The sequence below is a fragment of the Phyllobates terribilis genome, unplaced genomic scaffold (genome assembly GCF_046119375.1).
Source record: "Phyllobates terribilis strain yellow unplaced genomic scaffold, ASM4611937v1 Scaffold_325__1_contigs__length_2139453, whole genome shotgun sequence".
Taxonomy (NCBI): domain Eukaryota; kingdom Metazoa; phylum Chordata; class Amphibia; order Anura; family Dendrobatidae; genus Phyllobates; species Phyllobates terribilis.
Genome location: NW_027363085.1, coordinates 399,890 through 421,973, shown reverse-complemented (window position 1 = coordinate 421,973; position 22,084 = coordinate 399,890). Strand labels below are relative to the sequence as shown.

General features: G+C 44.0%; 13 non-coding genes across 13 annotated transcripts; all 13 read right to left on the bottom strand.

Moving 5' to 3' along the window:
- Nucleotides 1-946: 946 nt before the first annotated feature.
- LOC141221480 (U2 spliceosomal RNA) lies at nucleotides 947-1,137 on the bottom strand. Its single transcript, XR_012289511.1, has one exon. It is a non-coding gene; the product is annotated as a U2 spliceosomal RNA (small nuclear RNA).
- Nucleotides 1,138-2,252: 1,115 nt separating this feature from the next.
- Nucleotides 2,253-2,443, bottom strand: LOC141221304 (U2 spliceosomal RNA). The gene has a single exon (XR_012289340.1). It is a non-coding gene; the product is annotated as a U2 spliceosomal RNA (small nuclear RNA).
- Nucleotides 2,444-3,558: 1,115 nt separating this feature from the next.
- Nucleotides 3,559-3,749, bottom strand: LOC141221303 (U2 spliceosomal RNA). The gene has a single exon (XR_012289339.1). It is a non-coding gene; the product is annotated as a U2 spliceosomal RNA (small nuclear RNA).
- A 1,115-nt stretch (nucleotides 3,750-4,864) lies between these two features.
- Nucleotides 4,865-5,055, bottom strand: LOC141221301 (U2 spliceosomal RNA). The gene has a single exon (XR_012289337.1). It is a non-coding gene; the product is annotated as a U2 spliceosomal RNA (small nuclear RNA).
- Nucleotides 5,056-6,170: 1,115 nt separating this feature from the next.
- On the bottom strand, nucleotides 6,171-6,361 carry LOC141221300 (U2 spliceosomal RNA). Its single transcript, XR_012289336.1, has one exon. It is a non-coding gene; the product is annotated as a U2 spliceosomal RNA (small nuclear RNA).
- A 1,115-nt stretch (nucleotides 6,362-7,476) lies between these two features.
- LOC141221298 (U2 spliceosomal RNA) lies at nucleotides 7,477-7,667 on the bottom strand. The gene has a single exon (XR_012289335.1). It is a non-coding gene; the product is annotated as a U2 spliceosomal RNA (small nuclear RNA).
- Nucleotides 7,668-8,782: 1,115 nt separating this feature from the next.
- LOC141221518 (U2 spliceosomal RNA) lies at nucleotides 8,783-8,973 on the bottom strand. The gene has a single exon (XR_012289548.1). It is a non-coding gene; the product is annotated as a U2 spliceosomal RNA (small nuclear RNA).
- A 1,115-nt stretch (nucleotides 8,974-10,088) lies between these two features.
- Nucleotides 10,089-10,279, bottom strand: LOC141221297 (U2 spliceosomal RNA). The gene has a single exon (XR_012289334.1). It is a non-coding gene; the product is annotated as a U2 spliceosomal RNA (small nuclear RNA).
- Nucleotides 10,280-11,394: 1,115 nt separating this feature from the next.
- Nucleotides 11,395-11,585, bottom strand: LOC141221296 (U2 spliceosomal RNA). Its single transcript, XR_012289333.1, has one exon. It is a non-coding gene; the product is annotated as a U2 spliceosomal RNA (small nuclear RNA).
- A 1,115-nt stretch (nucleotides 11,586-12,700) lies between these two features.
- LOC141221591 (U2 spliceosomal RNA) lies at nucleotides 12,701-12,882 on the bottom strand. Its single transcript, XR_012289608.1, has one exon. It is a non-coding gene; the product is annotated as a U2 spliceosomal RNA (small nuclear RNA).
- A 5,993-nt stretch (nucleotides 12,883-18,875) lies between these two features.
- Nucleotides 18,876-19,066, bottom strand: LOC141221475 (U2 spliceosomal RNA). Its single transcript, XR_012289506.1, has one exon. It is a non-coding gene; the product is annotated as a U2 spliceosomal RNA (small nuclear RNA).
- Nucleotides 19,067-20,181: 1,115 nt separating this feature from the next.
- Nucleotides 20,182-20,372, bottom strand: LOC141221295 (U2 spliceosomal RNA). The gene has a single exon (XR_012289332.1). It is a non-coding gene; the product is annotated as a U2 spliceosomal RNA (small nuclear RNA).
- A 1,115-nt stretch (nucleotides 20,373-21,487) lies between these two features.
- LOC141221294 (U2 spliceosomal RNA) lies at nucleotides 21,488-21,678 on the bottom strand. Its single transcript, XR_012289331.1, has one exon. It is a non-coding gene; the product is annotated as a U2 spliceosomal RNA (small nuclear RNA).
- Between the last annotated feature and the right edge of the window lie 406 nt (nucleotides 21,679-22,084).

Below are 22,084 nucleotides of genomic sequence, written 5' to 3'. Positions count from 1 at the left end.
ATAACTCCACCTCTTTAAACACAGCACCTTCACCCCCTGCTGTTCCCACCCGCCTCAACACCGTTGGAAGGGAGGAGAACCAATTAAGGCGGGGGGTGGGGTGGAACGAGCAGCTGTCTACCCTTAGCAGGAGGGCTCCTGATTACATACCTCTCCTGCTGCTGCTGCTGCTGGCTGTCCAGCAGCAGACTGAAGGTGGCTGCTGCTGTGCACAGGTATATAAAGGCTCAGAGCCTATTATGACACGCGCAGCCAGCGTTCCATTGCCACATTCCATCTACTGCAGGCAGGATACCTGGCTGGCTGAATGTCGCTGAGAAGCTCACAGAGACCGCCATAAGCAACAGTTTAACAGAATGCCACAGACTAATCAACCAAACTTTTTGGGTTGGGTTCTCTTTTATAGTCTGCAGGCATTAAATGAAAGAAGTCAGTGTTCCAGCAGAAGGAGACAACGTTTCAGAAAAGGCATTGTAGCAAACCAAAAAAGAAATTTTAAGCGCAGCAGAGTAACCAGCGCACATACCTGTTAGCTCAGGTGAGTTTAAAAGGCTGCTGTTGATAACAAGGGCATTTGCTAAATAGATGGTGTGTGTGCAACAATATACTGAAAGGTCAATTATATTGTGCAGCTTATCTCACCACCTGTAGTTATTTAGGTGAAAGCTCCAAAATGCTTGCCTAATATGTCTGTTTATCCAAAAGGAAGTAAAAAGGGAGAGCTAGAAAGATAGCATTGCATCACATTACATGGCAATGCAATGCACAGTTGCTGAAGTTGAACCAAAATGAGCTTGTAATCTGGCTTCTGCAACTTTGAACATGAAAAATCCAATGAGGAGAAGAAAAGCAAAGCCAAAGAGTCCATCCCCAAATCCGACAAACAAGCAAAATGAACAAAAAACATTGAATTCAATTCTTTCTGATTTTAGAAACTGCATTAAAGAAGGGGTGCACCGGTCCTGGAGATACTGCAATACCAGGTCAATGCGTGGAGTGGACAGAGCAAGCTCTTTTTCCATCTCCCTGTTCTAAAAATCCATTTAATATATGGTCCCCAGATAGGGGATGTATCAGATATTAAACTGATAAGAACAGATACTACACTTGATCTTAGCCAAAAGGCCGAGAAGCGATAACCAGAATTGGTTTCAAACTACGGAGCCACCCAAGGATCCTGAAAAGTCCATTTGTGGAGATGAGCTCCTGGACTCCCGTTAAGAAGACATGTTGTCAACCTCTAGATCCCTTACATGCCTGCACTTTTCGGCTTGCTGCTGCTGCAATCCACGCGTTTTAGATCTGCATAACTCCACCTCTTTAAACACAGCACCTTCACCCCCTGCTGTTCCCACCCGCCTCAACACCGTTGGAAGGGAGGAGAACCAATTAAGGCGGGGGGTGGGGTGGAACGAGCAGCTGTCTACCCTTAGCAGGAGGGCTCCTGATTACATACCTCTCCTGCTGCTGCTGCTGCTGGCTGTCCAGCAGCAGACTGAAGGTGGCTGCTGCTGTGCACAGGTATATAAAGGCTCAGAGCCTATTATGACACGCACAGCCAGCGTTCCATTGCCACATTCCATCTACTGCAGGCAGGATACCTGGCTGGCTGAATGTCGCTGAGAAGCTCACAGAGACCGCCATAAGCAACAGTTTAACAGAATGCCACAGACTAATCAACCAAACTTTTTGGGTTGGGTTCTCTTTTATAGTCTGCAGGCATTAAATGAAAGAAGTCAGTGTTCCAGCAGAAGGAGACAACGTTTCAGAAAAGGCATTGTAGCAAACCAAAAAAGAAATTTTAAGCGCAGCAGAGTAACCAGCGCACATACCTGTTAGCTCAGGTGAGTTTAAAAGGCTGCTGTTGATAACAAGGGCATTTGCTAAATAGATGGTGTGTGTGCAACAATATACTGAAAGGTCAATTATATTGTGCAGCTTATCTCACCACCTGTAGTTATTTAGGTGAAAGCTCCAAAATGCTTGCCTAATATGTCTGTTTATCCAAAAGGAAGTAAAAAGGGAGAGCTAGAAAGATAGCATTGCATCACATTACATGGCAATGCAATGCACAGTTGCTGAAGTTGAACCAAAATGAGCTTGTAATCTGGCTTCTGCAACTTTGAACATGAAAAATCCAATGAGGAGAAGAAAAGCAAAGCCAAAGAGTCCATCCCCAAATCCGACAAACAAGCAAAATGAACAAAAAACATTGAATTCAATTCTTTCTGATTTTAGAAACTGCATTAAAGAAGGGGTGCACCGGTCCTGGAGATACTGCAATACCAGGTCAATGCGTGGAGTGGACAGAGCAAGCTCTTTTTCCATCTCCCTGTTCTAAAAATCCATTTAATATATGGTCCCCAGATAGGGGACGTATCAGATATTAAACTGATAAGAACAGATACTACACTTGATCTTAGCCAAAAGGCCGAGAAGCGATAACCAGAATTGGTTTCAAACTACGGAGCCACCCAAGGATCCTGAAAAGTCCATTTGTGGAGATGAGCTCCTGGACTCCCGTTAAGAAGACATGTTGTCAACCTCTAGATCCCTTACATGCCTGCACTTTTCGGCTTGCTGCTGCTGCAATCCACGCGTTTTAGATCTGCATAACTCCACCTCTTTAAACACAGCACCTTCACCCCCTGCTGTTCCCACCCGCCTCAACACCGTTGGAAGGGAGGAGAACCAATTAAGGCGGGGGGTGGGGTGGAACGAGCAGCTGTCTACCCTTAGCAGGAGGGCTCCTGATTACATACCTCTCCTGCTGCTGCTGCTGCTGGCTGTCCAGCAGCAGACTGAAGGTGGCTGCTGCTGTGCACAGGTATATAAAGGCTCAGAGCCTATTATGACACGCGCAGCCAGCGTTCCATTGCCACATTCCATCTACTGCAGGCAGGATACCTGGCTGGCTGAATGTCGCTGAGAAGCTCACAGAGACCGCCATAAGCAACAGTTTAACAGAATGCCACAGACTAATCAACCAAACTTTTTGGGTTGGGTTCTCTTTTATAGTCTGCAGGCATTAAATGAAAGAAGTCAGTGTTCCAGCAGAAGGAGACAACGTTTCAGAAAAGGCATTGTAGCAAACCAAAAAAGAAATTTTAAGCGCAGCAGAGTAACCAGCGCACATACCTGTTAGCTCAGGTGAGTTTAAAAGGCTGCTGTTGATAACAAGGGCATTTGCTAAATAGATGGTGTGTGTGCAACAATATACTGAAAGGTCAATTATATTGTGCAGCTTATCTCACCACCTGTAGTTATTTAGGTGAAAGCTCCAAAATGCTTGCCTAATATGTCTGTTTATCCAAAAGGAAGTAAAAAGGGAGAGCTAGAAAGATAGCATTGCATCACATTACATGGCAATGCAATGCACAGTTGCTGAAGTTGAACCAAAATGAGCTTGTAATCTGGCTTCTGCAACTTTGAACATGAAAAATCCAATGAGGAGAAGAAAAGCAAAGCCAAAGAGTCCATCCCCAAATCCGACAAACAAGCAAAATGAACAAAAAACATTGAATTCAATTCTTTCTGATTTTAGAAACTGCATTAAAGAAGGGGTGCACCGGTCCTGGAGATACTGCAATACCAGGTCAATGCGTGGAGTGGACAGAGCAAGCTCTTTTTCCATCTCCCTGTTCTAAAAATCCATTTAATATATGGTCCCCAGATAGGGGACGTATCAGATATTAAACTGATAAGAACAGATACTACACTTGATCTTAGCCAAAAGGCCGAGAAGCGATAACCAGAATTGGTTTCAAACTACGGAGCCACCCAAGGATCCTGAAAAGTCCATTTGTGGAGATGAGCTCCTGGACTCCCATTAAGAAGACATGTTGTCAACCTCTAGATCCCTTACATGCCTGCACTTTTCGGCTTGCTGCTGCTGCAATCCACGCGTTTTAGATCTGCATAACTCCACCTCTTTAAACACAGCACCTTCACCCCCTGCTGTTCCCACCCGCCTCAACACCGTTGGAAGGGAGGAGAACCAATTAAGGCGGGGGGTGGGGTGGAACGAGCAGCTGTCTACCCTTAGCAGGAGGGCTCCTGATTACATACCTCTCCTGCTGCTGCTGCTGCTGGCTGTCCAGCAGCAGACTGAAGGTGGCTGCTGCTGTGCACAGGTATATAAAGGCTCAGAGCCTATTATGACACGCGCAGCCAGCGTTCCATTGCCACATTCCATCTACTGCAGGCAGGATACCTGGCTGGCTGAATGTCGCTGAGAAGCTCACAGAGACCGCCATAAGCAACAGTTTAACAGAATGCCACAGACTAATCAACCAAACTTTTTGGGTTGGGTTCTCTTTTATAGTCTGCAGGCATTAAATGAAAGAAGTCAGTGTTCCAGCAGAAGGAGACAACGTTTCAGAAAAGGCATTGTAGCAAACCAAAAAAGAAATTTTAAGCGCAGCAGAGTAACCAGCGCACATACCTGTTAGCTCAGGTGAGTTTAAAAGGCTGCTGTTGATAACAAGGGCATTTGCTAAATAGATGGTGTGTGTGCAACAATATACTGAAAGGTCAATTATATTGTGCAGCTTATCTCATCACCTGTAGTTATTTAGGTGAAAGCTCCAAAATGCTTGCCTAATATGTCTGTTTATCCAAAAGGAAGTAAAAAGGGAGAGCTAGAAAGATAGCATTGCATCACATTACATGGCAATGCAATGCACAGTTGCTGAAGTTGAACCAAAATGAGCTTGTAATCTGGCTTCTGCAACTTTGAACATGAAAAATCCAATGAGGAGAAGAAAAGCAAAGCCAAAGAGTCCATCCCCAAATCCGACAAACAAGCAAAATGAACAAAAAACATTGAATTCAATTCTTTCTGATTTTAGAAACTGCATTAAAGAAGGGGTGCACCGGTCCTGGAGATACTGCAATACCAGGTCAATGCGTGGAGTGGACAGAGCAAGCTCTTTTTCCATCTCCCTGTTCTAAAAATCCATTTAATATATGGTCCCCAGATAGGGGACGTATCAGATATTAAACTGATAAGAACAGATACTACACTTGATCTTAGCCAAAAGGCCGAGAAGCGATAACCAGAATTGGTTTCAAACTACGGAGCCACCCAAGGATCCTGAAAAGTCCATTTGTGGAGATGAGCTCCTGGACTCCCGTTAAGAAGACATGTTGTCAACCTCTAGATCCCTTACATGCCTGCACTTTTCGGCTTGCTGCTGCTGCAATCCACGCGTTTTAGATCTGCATAACTCCACCTCTTTAAACACAGCACCTTCACCCCCTGCTGTTCCCACCCGCCTCAACACCGTTGGAAGGGAGGAGAACCAATTAAGGCGGGGGGTGGGGTGGAACGAGCAGCTGTCTACCCTTAGCAGGAGGGCTCCTGATTACATACCTCTCCTGCTGCTGCTGCTGCTGGCTGTCCAGCAGCAGACTGAAGGTGGCTGCTGCTGTGCACAGGTATATAAAGGCTCAGAGCCTATTATGACACGCGCAGCCAGCGTTCCATTGCCACATTCCATCTACTGCAGGCAGGATACCTGGCTGGCTGAATGTCGCTGAGAAGCTCACAGAGACCGCCATAAGCAACAGTTTAACAGAATGCCACAGACTAATCAACCAAACTTTTTGGGTTGGGTTCTCTTTTATAGTCTGCAGGCATTAAATGAAAGAAGTCAGTGTTCCAGCAGAAGGAGACAACGTTTCAGAAAAGGCATTGTAGCAAACCAAAAAAGAAATTTTAAGCGCAGCAGAGTAACCAGCGCACATACCTGTTAGCTCAGGTGAGTTTAAAAGGCTGCTGTTGATAACAAGGGCATTTGCTAAATAGATGGTGTGTGTGCAACAATATACTGAAAGGTCAATTATATTGTGCAGCTTATCTCACCACCTGTAGTTATTTAGGTGAAAGCTCCAAAATGCTTGCCTAATATGTCTGTTTATCCAAAAGGAAGTAAAAAGGGAGAGCTAGAAAGATAGCATTGCATCACATTACATGGCAATGCAATGCACAGTTGCTGAAGTTGAACCAAAATGAGCTTGTAATCTGGCTTCTGCAACTTTGAACATGAAAAATCCAATGAGGAGAAGAAAAGCAAAGCCAAAGAGTCCATCCCCAAATCCGACAAACAAGCAAAATGAACAAAAAACATTGAATTCAATTCTTTCTGATTTTAGAAACTGCATTAAAGAAGGGGTGCACCGGTCCTGGAGATACTGCAATACCAGGTCAATGCGTGGAGTGGACAGAGCAAGCTCTTTTTCCATCTCCCTGTTCTAAAAATCCATTTAATATATGGTCCCCAGATAGGGGACGTATCAGATATTAAACTGATAAGAACAGATACTACACTTGATCTTAGCCAAAAGGCCGAGAAGCGATAACCAGAATTGGTTTCAAACTACGGAGCCACCCAAGGATCCTGAAAAGTCCATTTGTGGAGATGAGCTCCTGGACTCCCGTTAAGAAGACATGTTGTCAACCTCTAGATCCCTTACATGCCTGCACTTTTCGGCTTGCTGCTGCTGCAATCCACGCGTTTTAGATCTGCATAACTCCACCTCTTTAAACACAGCACCTTCACCCCCTGCTGTTCCCACCCACCTCAACACCATTGGAAGGGAGGAGAACCAATTAAGGCGGGGGGTGGGGTGGAACGAGCAGCTGTCTACCCTTAGCAGGAGGGCTCCTGATTACATACCTCTCCTGCTGCTGCTGCTGCTGGCTGTCCAGCAGCAGACTGAAGGTGGCTGCTGCTGTGCACAGGTATATAAAGGCTCAGAGCCTATTATGACACGCGCAGCCAGCGTTCCATTGCCACATTCCATCTACTGCAGGCAGGATACCTGGCTGGCTGAATGTCGCTGAGAAGCTCACAGAGACCGCCATAAGCAACAGTTTAACAGAATGCCACAGACTAATCAACCAAACTTTTTGGGTTGGGTTCTCTTTTATAGTCTGCAGGCATTAAATGAAAGAAGTCAGTGTTCCAGCAGAAGGAGACAACGTTTCAGAAAAGGCATTGTTGCAAACCAAAAAAGAAATTTTAAGCGCAGCAGAGTAACCAGCGCACATACCTGTTAGCTCAGGTGAGTTTAAAAGGCTGCTGTTGATAACAAGGGAATTTGCTAAATAGATGGTGTGTGTGCAACAATATACTGAAAGGTCAATTATATTGTGCAGCTTATCTCACCACCTGTAGTTATTTAGGTGAAAGCTCCAAAATGCTTGCCTAATATGTCTGTTTATCCAAAAGGAAGTAAAAAGGGAGAGCTAGAAAGATAGCATTGCATCACATTACATGGCAATGCAATGCACAGTTGCTGAAGTTGAACCAAAATGAGCTTGTAATCTGGCTTCTGCAACTTTGAACATGAAAAATCCAATGAGGAGAAGAAAAGCAAAGCCAAAGAGTCCATCCCCAAATCCGACAAACAAGCAAAATGAACAAAAAACATTGAATTCAATTCTTTCTGATTTTAGAAACTGCATTAAAGAAGGGGTGCACCGGTCCTGGAGATACTGCAATACCAGGTCAATGCGTGGAGTGGACAGAGCAAGCTCTTTTTCCATCTCCCTGTTCTAAAAATCCATTTAATATATGGTCCCCAGATAGGGGACGTATCAGATATTAAACTGATAAGAACAGATACTACACTTGATCTTAGCCAAAAGGCCGAGAAGCGATAACCAGAATTGGTTTCAAACTACGGAGCCACCCAAGGATCCTGAAAAGTCCATTTGTGGAGATGAGCTCCTGGACTCCCGTTAAGAAGACATGTTGTCAACCTCTAGATCCCTTACATGCCTGCACTTTTCGGCTTGCTGCTGCTGCAATCCACGCGTTTTAGATCTGCATAACTCCACCTCTTTAAACACAGCACCTTCACCCCCTGCTGTTCCCACCCGCCTCAACACCGTTGGAAGGGAGGAGAACCAATTAAGGCGGGGGGTGGGGTGGAACGAGCAGCTGTCTACCCTTAGCAGGAGGGCTCCTGATTACATACCTCTCCTGCTGCTGCTGCTGCTGGCTGTCCAGCAGCAGACTGAAGGTGGCTGCTGCTGTGCACAGGTATATAAAGGCTCAGAGCCTATTATGACACGCGCAGCCAGCGTTCCATTGCCACATTCCATCTACTGCAGGCAGGATACCTGGCTGGCTGAATGTCGCTGAGAAGCTCACAGAGACCGCCATAAGCAACAGTTTAACAGAATGCCACAGACTAATCAACCAAACTTTTTGGGTTGGGTTCTCTTTTATAGTCTGCAGGCATTAAATGAAAGAAGTCAGTGTTCCAGCAGAAGGAGACAACGTTTCAGAAAAGGCATTGTTGCACACCAAAAAAGAAATTTTAAGCGCAGCAGAGTAACCAGCGCACATACCTGTTAGCTCAGGTGAGTTTAAAAGGCTGCTGTTGATAACAAGGGAATTTGCTAAATAGATGGTGTGTGTGCAACAATATACTGAAAGGTCAATTATATTGTGCAGCTTATCTCACCACCTGTAGTTATTTAGGTGAAAGCTCCAAAATGCTTGCCTAATATGTCTGTTTATCCAAAAGGAAGTAAAAAGGGAGAGCTAGAAAGATAGCATTGCATCACATTACATGGCAATGCAATGCACAGTTGCTGAAGTTGAACCAAAATGAGCTTGTAATCTGGCTTCTGCAACTTTGAACATGAAAAATCCAATGAGGAGAAGAAAAGCAAAGCCAAAGAGTCCATCCCCAAATCCGACAAACAAGCAAAATGAACAAAAAACATTGAATTCAATTCTTTCTGATTTTAGAAACTGCATTAAAGAAGGGTTGCACCGGTCCTGGAGATACTGCAATACCAGGTCAATGCGTGGAGTGGACAGAGCAAGCTCTTTTTCCATCTCCCTGTTCTAAAAATCCATTTAATATATGGTCCCCAGATAGGGGACGTATCAAGTATTAAACTGATAAGAACAGATACTACACTTGATCTTAGCCAAAAGGCCGAGAAGCGATAACCAGAATTGGTTTCAAACTACGGAGCCACCCAAGGATCCTGAAAAGTCCATTTGTGGAGATGAGCTCCTGGACTCCCGTTAAGAAGACATGTTGTCAACCTCTAGATCCCTTACATGCCTGCACTTTTCGGCTTGCTGCTGCTGCAATCCACGTGTTTTAGATCTGCATAACTCCACCTCTTTAAACACAGCACCTTCACCCCCTGCTGTTCCCACCCGCCTCAACACCGTTGGAAGGGAGGAGAACCAATTAAGGCGGGGGGTGGGGTGGAACGAGCAGCTGTCTACCCTTAGCAGGAGGGCTCCTGATTACATACCTCTCCTGCTGCTGCTGCTGCTGGCTGTCCAGCAGCAGACTGAAGGTGGCTGCTGCTGTGCACAGGTATATAAAGGCTCAGAGCCTATTATGACACGCGCAGCCAGCGTTCCATTGCCACATTCCATCTACTGCAGGCAGGATACCTGGCTGGCTGAATGTCGCTGAGAAGCTCACAGAGACCGCCATAAGCAACAGTTTAACAGAATGCCACAGACTAATCAACCAAACTTTTTGGGTTGGGTTCTCTTTTATAGTCTGCAGGCATTAAATGAAAGAAGTCAGTGTTCCAGCAGAAGGAGACAACGTTTCAGAAAAGGCATTGTAGCAAACCAAAAAAGAAATTTTAAGCGCAGCAGAGTAACCAGCGCACATACCTGTTAGCTCAGGTGAGTTTAAAAGGCTGCTGTTGATAACAAGGGCATTTGCTAAATAGATGGTGTGTGTGCAACAATATACTGAAAGGTCAATTATATTGTGCAGCTTATCTCACCACCTGTAGTTATTTAGGTGAAAGCTCCAAAATGCTTGCCTAATATGTCTGTTTATCCAAAAGGAAGTAAAAAGGGAGAGCTAGAAAGATAGCATTGCATCACATTACATGGCAATGCAATGCACAGTTGCTGAAGTTGAACCAAAATGAGCTTGTAATCTGGCTTCTGCAGCTTTGAACATGAAAAATCCAATGAGGAGAAGAAAAGCAAAGCCAAAGAGTCCATCCCCAAATCCGACAAACAAGCAAAATGAACAAAAAACATTGAATTCAATTCTTTCTGATTTTAGAAACTGCATTAAAGAAGGGGTGCACCGGTCCTGGAGATACTGCAATACCAGGTCAATGCGTGGAGTGGACAGAGCAAGCTCTTTTTCCATCTCCCTGTTCTAAAAATCCATTTAATATATGGTCCCCAGATAGGGGACGTATCAGATATTAAACTGATAAGAACAGATACTACACTTGATCTTAGCCAAAAGGCCGAGAAGCGATAACCAGAATTGGTTTCAAACTACGGAGCCACCCAAGGATCCTGAAAAGTCCATTTGTGGAGATGAGCTCCTGGACTCCCGTTAAGAAGACATGTTGTCAACCTCTAGATCCCTTACATGCCTGCACTTTTCGGCTTGCTGCTGCTGCAATCCACGCGTTTTAGATCTGCATAACTCCACCTCTTTAAACACAGCACCTTCACCCCCTGCTGTTCCCACCCGCCTCAACACCGTTGGAAGGGAGGAGAACCAATTAAGGCGGGGGGTGGGGTGGAATGAGCAGCTGTCTACCCTTAGCAGGAGGGCTCCTGATTACATACCTCTCCTGCTGCTGCTGCTGCTGGCTGTCCAGCAGCAGACTGAAGGTGGCTGCTGCTGTGCACAGGTATATAAAGGCTCAGAGCCTATTATGACACGCGCAGCCAGCGTTCCATTGCCACATTCCATCTACTGCAGGCAGGATACCTGGCTGGCTGAATGTCGCTGAGAAGCTCACAGAGACCGCCATAAGCAACAGTTTAACAGAATGCCACAGACTAATCAACCAAACTTTTTGGGTTGGGTTCTCTTTTATAGTCTGCAGGCATTAAATGAAAGAAGTCAGTGTTCCAGCAGAAGGAGACAACGTTTCAGAAAAGGCATTGTAGCAAACCAAAAAAGAAATTTTAAGCGCAGCAGAGTAACCAGCGCACATACCTGTTAGCTCAGGTGAGTTTAAAAGGCTGCTGTTGATAACAAGGGCATTTGCTAAATAGATGGTGTGTGTGCAACAATATACTGAAAGGTCAATTATATTGTGCAGCTTATCTCACCACCTGTAGTTATTTAGGTGAAAGCTCCAAAATGCTTGCCTAATATGTCTGTTTATCCAAAAGGAAGTAAAAAGGGAGAGCTAGAAAGATAGCATTGCATCACATTACATGGCAATGCAATGCACAGTTGCTGAAGTTGAACCAAAATGAGCTTGTAATCTGCCTTCTGCAACTTTGAACATGAAAAATCCAATGAGGAGAAGAAAAGCAAAGCCAAAGAGTCCATCCCCAAATCCGACAAACAAGCAAAATGAACAAAAAACATTGAATTCAATTCTTTCTGATTTTAGAAACTGCATTAAAGAAGGGGTGCACCGGTCCTGGAGATACTGCAATACCAGGTCAATGCGTGGAGTGGACAGAGCAAGCTCTTTTTCCATCTCCCTGTTCTAAAAATCCATTTAATATATGGTCCCCAGATAGGGGACGTATCAGATATTAAACTGATAAGAACAGATACTACACTTGATCTTAGCCAAAAGGCCGAGAAGCGATAACCAGAATTGGTTTCAAACTACGGAGCCACCCAAGGATCCTGAAAAGTCCATTTGTGGAGATGAGCTCCTGGACTCCCGTTAAGAAGACATGTTGTCAACCTCTAGATCCCTTACATGCCTGCACTTTTCGGCTTGCTGCTGCTGCAATCCACGCGTTTTAGATCTGCATAACTCCACCTCTTTAAACACAGCACCTTCACCCCCTGCTGTTCCCACCCGCCTCAACACCGTTGGAAGGGAGGAGAACCAATTAAGGCGGGGGGTGGGGTGGAACGAGCAGCTGTCTACCCTTAGCAGGAGGGCTCCTGATTACATACCTCTCCTGCTGCTGCTGCTGCTGGCTGTCCAGCAGCAGACTGAAGGTGGCTGCTGCTGTGCACAGGTATATAAAGGCTCAGAGCCTATTATGACACGCGCAGCCAGCGTTCCATTGCCACATTCCATCTACTGCAGGCAGGATACCTGGCTGGCTGAATGTCGCTGAGAAGCTCACAGAGACCGCCATAAGCAACAGTTTAACAGAATGCCACAGACTAATCAACCAAACTTTTTGGGTTGGGTTCTCTTTTATAGTCTGTAGGCATTAAATGAAAGAAGTCAGTGTTCCAGCAGAAGGAGACAACGTTTCAGAAAAGGCATTGTAGCAAACCAAAAAAGAAATTTTAAGCGCAGCAGAGTAACCAGCGCACATACCTGTTAGCTCAGGTGAGTTTAAAAGGCTGCTGTTGATAACAAGGGCATTTGCTAAATAGATGGTGTGTGTGCAACAATATACTGAAAGGTCAATTATATTGTGCAGCTTATCTCACCACCTGTAGTTATTTAGGTGAAAGCTCCAAAATGCTTGCCTAATATGTCTGTTTATCCAAAAGGAAGTAAAAAGGGAGAGCTAGAAAGATAGCATTGCATCACATTACATGGCAATGCAATGCACAGTTGCTGAAGTTGAACCAAAATGAGCTTGTAATCTGGCTTCTACAACTTTGAACATGAAAAATCCAATGAGGAGAAGAAAAGCAAAGCCAAAGAGTCCATCCCCAAATCCGACAAACAAGCAAAATGAACAAAAAACATTGAATTCAATTCTTTCTGATTTTAGAAACTGCATTAAAGAAGGGGTGCACCGGTCCTGGAGATACTGCAATACCAGGTCAATGCGTGGAGTGGACAGAGCAAGCTCTTTTTCCATCTCCCTGTTCTAAAAATCCATTTAATATATGGTCCCCAGATAGGGGACGTATCAGATATTAAACTGATAAGAACAGATTTTTTTCTTTTTCATTTTGTTCTTATATTTCAGTTGTTATTTCTCTTCTAATATTTCTCTTGCCTTATAATCTGTTCATGCTACAAGGTTCCACAGATGAAAGTTCCATAGACTCTTGGCTCTTTTTTTCCCAATTCTCTTCAGATCTAACAGGTAATAAATATATATTTCACTTAGTGCTAATTTTATGCATTCACTTTCACTTATAAAATCTCTTTTAAAAAGCAATATGTTTCGGACTTTCCATAGCGCATTCTTTATTCCATTTATCATTATCCAAATGACTCTTTCTTTTTCTTTTGATTGACATGTAAAATTTCCATATAAAACTACTTCGTGATTTAAAAACTTAAGACCAGTAACAAACTTTAAGAGACTTCCAACTTCTTTCCAGACATTTTGGGCATAAAAACAGTTCCAAAAGGTGTGTAAAACTGTTTCCTCTCTAACACAGCCTGTTCTAGGGCATCTTGCAGTATTGCACAATCCCCTTCTGTGTTGAAAAAATCTAACAGGAACACATTCTTGCACTATTGCCCATGCCAAGTCTTTATATTCATTTGTTAGATAAGGTGCATAAGTCATTCTCCAAATTCTTCCACTTTTAGTGTATATAAAGTTTGCCACTGCTGTCATCGTTTCTTTTCTCTTTGTCTCTAGAGCCAGTCTTCTTGAATTTGACAGCATCTCCACATCTACTTCAGGTAAGTTATAAAGTCTAATTGTTTTTTCTAGTAAGACATATTGTTTTGGCGGTGTAATTAGGACAGGAGAATTTGGGGGCAATGTTATCCACTTTCTTTTCCTAAAGATATCTCCAGCTGCATATCTTAAGTAGAAAGACCAATGAGTTCTTAGATTGGTCATTTTGAAGCAAAAACTAAAGAACTTTAGGTACAAAAATTTTTTGATATTTGGGATATTCTTTCCACCATATTTATGCTGCTTGTACATTGTCTCTCTTCGAACCTTCTCCATTTTTGATCCCCACAGAAAAAGAAAAATTTGTCTCTGGAGAAACTTTACTGTGTTCTCATTCGGGGGGTACAACATACTTAAAAACAACATTATCGGCAACAACAAAGACTTAATGATCAAGTTTTTACCTTCCATTGATAATTTTCTGAGTTTCCATAAACTTATCTTCTTTTGCATTTTCTCCTTCACCAACTGCCAACTTTCTTCTCCATCATTCTTTTTTGTAAACACAACACCTAAAATTTTGATCTTATCACTTCTTATTTTAAGTTGAGGAATCTGCGCATCTGACCAATCACCGAATCCAAGACATTCGCTCTTCTCCAAGTTCAGTTTGAAGGCAGATGCTAAACAGAAAAAATCAGTAGTTCTTACTGCTCTTCTCAGCGATTGTTCTGAGTCGCACAGGATCGTGATGTCATCCATGTACCCCAGTGACTTAGTACTTAGTCCATTTCCACCTGGTATGGGTACACCTTTCACCATCTTATCTTTCCTCAACATTGCCAGTAGAGGCTCGATTGCGCAGATAAAGAGCAGAGGCGAAAGTGGGCATCCTTGTTTGACGCCCGACTTTAGAACAACTTCTGAAGATAAAAAACCATTAATTAAAATCCTGCTAAAACTTCCATCATATAAAAGTGCAATGTGCTTAATAAAAACATCCGGGAATTTCATTTTCTTTAACACAGAATACAGGTACTTATGAGAGACTCTGTCGTACGCTTTCTGGAAATCAAGGGACAGAAGAGCTAGCTTTTGCTTCCTCTCTTGCTGATACCAAATTGCGTCCCGTATAATATTCAAGTTTTCTGCAATTGTACGACCAGGCACACCACATACCTGATCAGGATGCACGACCTTCTCTATCACCTTCTTCATTCTGTTCACCATGATTTTTGCCATAATTTTATAATCTACGTTGAGTAACGTGATTGGTCTCCAGTTCTCTAGATTAGTCTTATCTCCTTTTTTAAAAAGCAGGGTGACCACACCACTTCTCCAAGATTCAGGCAATTTGTCACATAAAAAGACAGCTTTAAAAATCTCAAACAGGTCGTCTTTTAAAATCTCCCAAAAAGTAAGATAAAATTCAATTTGTAGTCCGTCAGTACCCGGTGTTTTTCCTCTAGAAAAGCTTTTGATTGCACTTAGCAGTTCTTCTTCACAGATATCTTCAATCAACAACTCTTGATCTTGCTTTTGAAGGTGATTCTGCAATGAATTAAGAGCATCAGGTAAAAAATCAGCATCAATTTTCTTTTCGCTAAAAAGATTTTGATAAAAAGTTTGCGCTTTGTCCAACAGTCCATCTTTAGTTGTTTCACCATCAAGTTCTTTAATTAATTCTTTGCGTTCTAAAGATTTTTTGAAAAAGAACCTGGAACATGTTTCATTTTTTTCCATATGTTCTACCTTGGCGTTGAAAATTATTTCTTTGCCTTTCTGTTCAATTGCTTTTTTAATGTCTTCTTTGACTTGTAAAATAACATCCTCCATATCTATCCCTGCATTTCTGAGTTTGTAACCTGTTTGCAGTTTTGTATTCAGGTCTTTAAACCATTTCTGATTCTGTCTGGCCTTCCTTTTGCCAGCTAAGAGAAAAAAATGTCTAATTTGAGACTTCACATACTCCCACCATTCTAGAATTCTTTTGTAATAATGTTTTTTCCCCTGTAGTTTTTTATAAAATTTCAAAAATTCCTCTTTTATACTTTCATCTTCCAGCAGCAGAGTGTTCAACTTCCAGACACCTCGCCCTTTCTCTAGACTGGGCAATTCCAAGTGAGTAATTAACGTTTTGTGGTCAGAAAAGATGTTACCTGTTAGATCCACTTTATTCACTTTAAAACTCTGTGATGTCAGAACAAAGTCAATTCTTGATTTTAGAAGATTGTTCTCCCAAGTGTATCCTGGTTCAGAGGTATTCTTTACTCTCCAGACATCATTCAGGCAAGTATCGTCGATTAGATTTTTTAACTGCATCTCAGTTTTGTCTTTCCTTCTAGTACCTGATGTCCTATTTTCATCAGACCGGATACAATTGAAGTCACCGCCAACCACAGTTGGTGTAGGACCAGGTATAAAGAGTTTGATGATATCTAATAAACTGGATCTTTCCTCTTTAATCGGAGATGCATAAACATTAATCAGCTTGAACTCGGATCCACAGTAACTCACATTAACAACTAGTGCACGTCCAGGTTCAACTTCAGTGAACGAGGTAACCTTAAAGTCTTTGTTTTTAAACAGGACGCCAAAACCAGTAGCACGCGATCCATTTTCACCGGACCAGATGGAAGGTCCGTTCGCCCAATCTTCCCTTAGTTTGTTATAGTTAGGGTCATGGTCAATGCCGCATTCTTGAAGTAAAAAAATATCAGCATCTAAAGTCATCAGGTAAGAAAATAAAGCAGCTCTCTTGACAGAGCCCTTTAAACTCCTCACATTTAGTGAGGCAATTTTGAGTGTAGCCATAAATCATTTAAACAGAGCTTGAGTCCGTATCTGACATGAATCCGACCGGGGTAGAGGGACCCGCAGAAACGTCCGTGTCTGAGAATTCCTCGATGTTCACCGGATCAGATGGGTTTACAGGTTTAGGAACTGAGATGATCGGTTTAGGTGAGTAATTAGGGAGGACTATTTTCAAACGCCCAGCAGGTCTTTTGCTGGCGCTCTCTCCCTTAAACAAACTCGACTTCTCCTTTTTCCTTTTCCTCAAAACCTCCACGTCAATGTTAATCTCCTCCTCCTCCTCCTCACCACCAGCCTCCTTAGAAGACTCCTCTCCCATCTCCACTTCAGACTCAGCTGGATTCTCCTCCACCACATGACCATCTGGACTCTCCGACCAATCCTTGAGAACAATGCTATCCCCAGGCGGGTCCCCAGCAGTGTCCTTGGGCGGATCCCCAGAAGGGTTCCCGGGAGGGTCCTTGGATTTGTCTGTTTGTTCTTCAGGACTGGACCGCTTCGGAGGGGCTCCCCCCCGAGCTGCATCTGCATAGCTGAAGGTCTTTTTTCTCAACGGACAATCCCGAAAAGAGTGCCCAGGGATACGGCAGATATTACAGATCATCTGATTTGGGCAGTTCAGAGTGACATGTCCTTTTTGATAGCACTTCTTGCAAAGAGCGTTCTCCTCCTTGCAGCTCTCAAAGGAATGCCCAAAGTCCATACATTTTCTGCAGAAGATAGGCATCCCTGGATAGAAGAGTCTTCCTCTCTCTCTGCCAATCAGGAAGCTCTGAGGCGGATGAATGAGTCCACCAATTCCCAAACCTTCTCTCAGCTTCACGATGAACTTGTATTTTCCGGTCCACAACCTCTCAGAGTTCATGATTTTGTGAGAAAAGTAGACCTCAGAGCAATAGTTATGCAGAAACGCAGCCACATCCTTTTCAGAGACATGCGGATTGCTCATATGAACCACCACAGACTTCTCTTCTGCCAGGCAGAGGGTCACAAAACACAGTCCTTTAAGATCTTCCTCCTGAAGTCTCAGCTTGATCTGATGGTAAAAATTCTGAGATGCCACTTCAGAGGTCAGGGTAAGCACAAAGCGTCCAGGAGCATCTTGAAGTGCCAGAATGTTCTCCCTTTTCACCTGCAGGATCTCAAGCAGGACCTTCCTCACGAAGAAAGACAGGGAGAACTTGTCACGGGCTCGCTCTTCAACTTCAATCTTGAAAGAGTTCTTGATCTTCAAGTCGCCAGCTCCAGCAGAACGGAGAGTAGCCGATGTCGCCATCGCCATATTCAGATAAGTCGATCGCCTTCTTGGTTCTCTTCAGCACGCACACCCCCTATAGCAGCAGGAGGCTTAAGACAGTAGAACTGCCGATGCCTCAAGGCCGAGGATGCGATAGGCTTTGGAGTCTTCCAGCAACAACACTTGGTCGTAGCCAAAAGGCCGAGAAGCGATAACCAGAATTGGTTTCAAACTACGGAGCCACCCAAGGATCCTAAAAAGTCCATTTGTGGAGATGAGCTCCTGGACTCCCGTTAAGAAGACATGTTGTCAACCTCTAGATCCCTTACATGCCTGCACTTTTCGGCTTGCTGCTGCTGCAATCCACGCGTTTTAGATCTGCATAACTCCACCTCTTTAAACACAGCACCTTCACCCCCTGCTGTTCCCACCTGCCTCAACACCGTTGGAAGGGAGGAGAACCAATTAAGGCGGGGGGTGGGGTGGAACGAGCAGCTGTCTACCCTTAGCAGGAGGGCTCCTGATTACATACCTCTCCTGCTGCTGCTGCTGCTGGCTGTCCAGCAGCAGACTGAAGGTGGCTGCTGCTGTGCACAGGTATATAAAGGCTCAGAGCCTATTATGACACGCGCAGCCAGCGTTCCATTGCCACATTCCATCTACTGCAGGCAGGATACCTGGCTGGCTGAATGTCGCTGAGAAGCTCACAGAGACCGCCATAAGCAACAGTTTAACAGAATGCCACAGACTAATCAACCAAACTTTTTGGGTTGGGTTCTCTTTTATAGTCTGCAGGCATTAAATGAAAGAAGTCAGTGTTCCAGCAGAAGGAGACAACGTTTCAGAAAAGGCATTGTAGCAAACCAAAAAAGAAATTTTAAGCGCAGCAGAGTAACCAGCGCACATACCTGTTAGCTCAGGTGAGTTTAAAAGGCTGCTGTTGATAACAAGGGCATTTGCTAAATAGATGGTGTGTGTGCAACAATATACTGAAAGGTCAATTATATTGTGCAGCTTATCTCACCACCTGTAGTTATTTAGGTGAAAGCTCCAAAATGCTTGCCTAATATGTCTGTTTATCCAAAAGGAAGTAAAAAGGGAGAGCTAGAAAGATAGCATTGCATCACATTACATGGCAATGCAATGCACAGTTGCTGAAGTTGAACCAAAATGAGCTTGTAATCTGGCTTCTGCAACTTTGAACATGAAAAATCCAATGAGGAGAAGAAAAGCAAAGCCAAAGAGTCCATCCCCAAATCCGACAAACAAGCAAAATGAACAAAAAACATTGAATTCAATTCTTTCTGATTTTAGAAACTGAATTAAAGAAGGGGTGCACCGGTCCTGGAGATACTGCAATACCAGGTCAATGCGTGGAGTGGACAGAGCAAGCTCTTTTTCCATCTCCCTGTTCTAAAAATCCATTTAATATATGGTCCCCAGATAGGGGACGTATCAGATATTAAACTGATAAGAACAGATACTACACTTGATCTCAGCCAAAAGGCCGAGAAGCGATAACCAGAATTGGTTTCAAACTACGGAGCCACCCAAGGATCCTGAAAAGTCCATTTGTGGAGATGAGCTCCTGGACTCCCGTTAAGAAGACATGTTGTCAACCTCTAGATCCCTTACATGCCTGCACTTTTCGGCTTGCTGCTGCTGCAATCCACGCGTTTTAGATCTGCATAACTCCACCTCTTTAAACACAGCACCTTCACCCCCTGCTGTTCCCACCTGCCTCAACACCGTTGGAAGGGAGGAGAACCAATTAAGGCGGGGGGTGGGGTGGAACGAGCAGCTGTCTACCCTTAGCAGGAGGGCTCCTGATTACATACCTCTCCTGCTGCTGCTGCTGCTGGCTGTCCAGCAGCAGACTGAAGGTGGCTGCTGCTGTGCACAGGTATATAAAGGCTCAGAGCCTATTATGACACGCGCAGCCAGCGTTCCATTGCCACATTCCATCTACTGCAGGCAGGATACCTGGCTGGCTGAATGTCGCTGAGAAGCTCACAGAGACCGCCATAAGCAACAGTTTAACAGAATGCCACAGACTAATCAACCAAACTTTTTGGGTTGGGTTCTCTTTTATAGTCTGCAGGCATTAAATGAAAGAAGTCAGTGTTCCAGCAGAAGGAGACAACGTTTCAGAAAAGGCATTGTAGCAAACCAAAAAAGAAATTTTAAGCGCAGCAGAGTAACCAGCGCACATACCTATTAGCTCAGGTGAGTTTAAAAGGCTGCTGTTGATAACAAGGGCATTTGCTAAATAGATGGTGTGTGTGCAACAATATACTGAAAGGTCAATTATATTGTGCAGCTTATCTCACCACCTGTAGTTATTTAGGTGAAAGCTCCAAAATGCTTGCCTAATATGTCTGTTTATCCAAAAGGAAGTAAAAAGGGAGAGCTAGAAAGATAGCATTGCATCACATTACATGGCAATGCAATGCACAGTTGCTGAAGTTGAACCAAAATGAGCTTGTAATCTGGCTTCTGCAACTTTGAACATGAAAAATCCAATGAGGAGAAGAAAAGCAAAGCCAAAGAGTCCATCCCCAAATCCGACAAACAAGCAAAATGAACAAAAAACATTGAATTCAATTCTTTCTGATTTTAGAAACTGCATTAAAGAAGGGGTGCACCGGTCCTGGAGATACTGCAATACCAGGTCAATGCGTGGAGTGGACAGAGCAAGCTCTTTTTCCATCTCCCTGTTCTAAAAATCCATTTAATATATGGTCCCCAGATAGGGGACGTATCAGATATTAAACTGATAAGAACAGATACTACACTTGATCTTAGCCAAAAGGCCGAGAAGCGATAACCAGAATTGGTTTCAAACTACGGAGCCACCCAAGGATCCTGAAAAGTCCATTTGTGGAGATGAGCTCCTGGACTCCCGTTAAGAAGACATGTTGTCAACCTCTAGATACCTTACATGCCTGCACTTTTCGGCTTGCTGCTGCTGCAATCCACGCGTTTTAGATCTGCATAACTCCACCTCTTTAAACACAGCACCTTCACCCCCTGCTGTTCCCACCCGCCTCAACACCGTTGGAAGGGAGGAGAACCAATTAAGGCGGGGGGTGGGGTGGAACGAGCAGCTGTCTACCCTTAGCAGGAGGGCTCCTGATTACATACCTCTCCTGCTGCTGCTGCTGCTGGCTGTCCAGCAGCAGACTGAAGGTGGCTGCTGCTGTGCACAGGTATATAAAGGCTCAGAGCCTATTATGACACGCGCAGCCAGCGTTCCATTGCCACATTCCATCTACTGCAGGCAGGATACCTGGCTGGCTGAATGTCGCTGAGAAGCTCACAGAGACCGCCATAAGCAACAGTTTAACAGAATGCCACAGACTAATCAACCAAACTTTTTGGGTTGGGTTCTCTTTTATAGTCTGCAGGCATTAAATGAAAGAAGTCAGTGTTCCAGCAGAAGGAGACAACGTTTCAGAAAAGGCATTGTAGCAAACCAAAAAAGAAATTTTAAGCGCAGCAGAGTAACCAGCGCACATACCTGTTAGCTCAGGTGAGTTTAAAAGGCTGCTGTTGATAACAAGGGCATTTGCTAAATAGATGGTGTGTGTGCAACAATATACTGAAAGGTCAATTATATTGTGCAGCTTATCTCACCACCTGTAGTTATTTAGGTGAAAGCTCCAAAATGCTTGCCTAATATGTCTGTTTATCCAAAAGGAAGTAAAAAGGGAGAGCTAGAAAGATAGCATTGCATCACATTACATGGCAATGCAATGCACAGTTGCTGAAGTTGAACCAAAATGAGCTTGTAATCTGGCTTCTGCAACTTTGAACATGAAAAATCCAATGAGGAGAAGAAAAGCAAAGCCAAAGAGTCCATCCCCAAATCCGACAAACAAGCAAAATGAACAAAAAACATTGAATTCAATTCTTTCTGATTTTAGAAACTGCATTAAAGAAGGGGTGCACCGGTCCTGGAGATACTGCAATACCAGGTCAATGCGTGGAGTGGACAGAGCAAGCTCTTTTTCCATCTCCCTGTTCTAAAAATCCATTTAATATATGGTCCCCAGATAGGGGACGTATCAGATATTAAACTGATAAGAACAGATACTACACTTGATCTTAGCCAAAAGGCCGAGAAGCGATAACCAGAATTGGTTTCAAACTACGGAGCCACCCAAGGATCCTGAAAAGTCCATTTGTAGAGATGAGCTCCTGGACTCCCGTTAAGAAGACATGTTGTCAACCTCTAGATCCCTTACATGCCTGCACTTTTCGGCTTGCTGCTGCTGCAATCCACGCGTTTTAGATCTGCATAACTCCACCTCTTTAAACACAGCACCTTCACCCCCTGCTGTTCCCACCCGCCTCAACACCGTTGGAAGGGAGGAGAACCAATTAAGGCGGGGGGTGGGGTGGAACGAGCAGCTGTCTACCCTTAGCAGGAGGGCTCCTGATTACATACCTCTCCTGCTGCTGCTGCTGCTGGCTGTCCAGCAGCAGACTGAAGGTGGCTGCTGCTGTGCACAGGTATATAAAGGCTCAGAGCCTA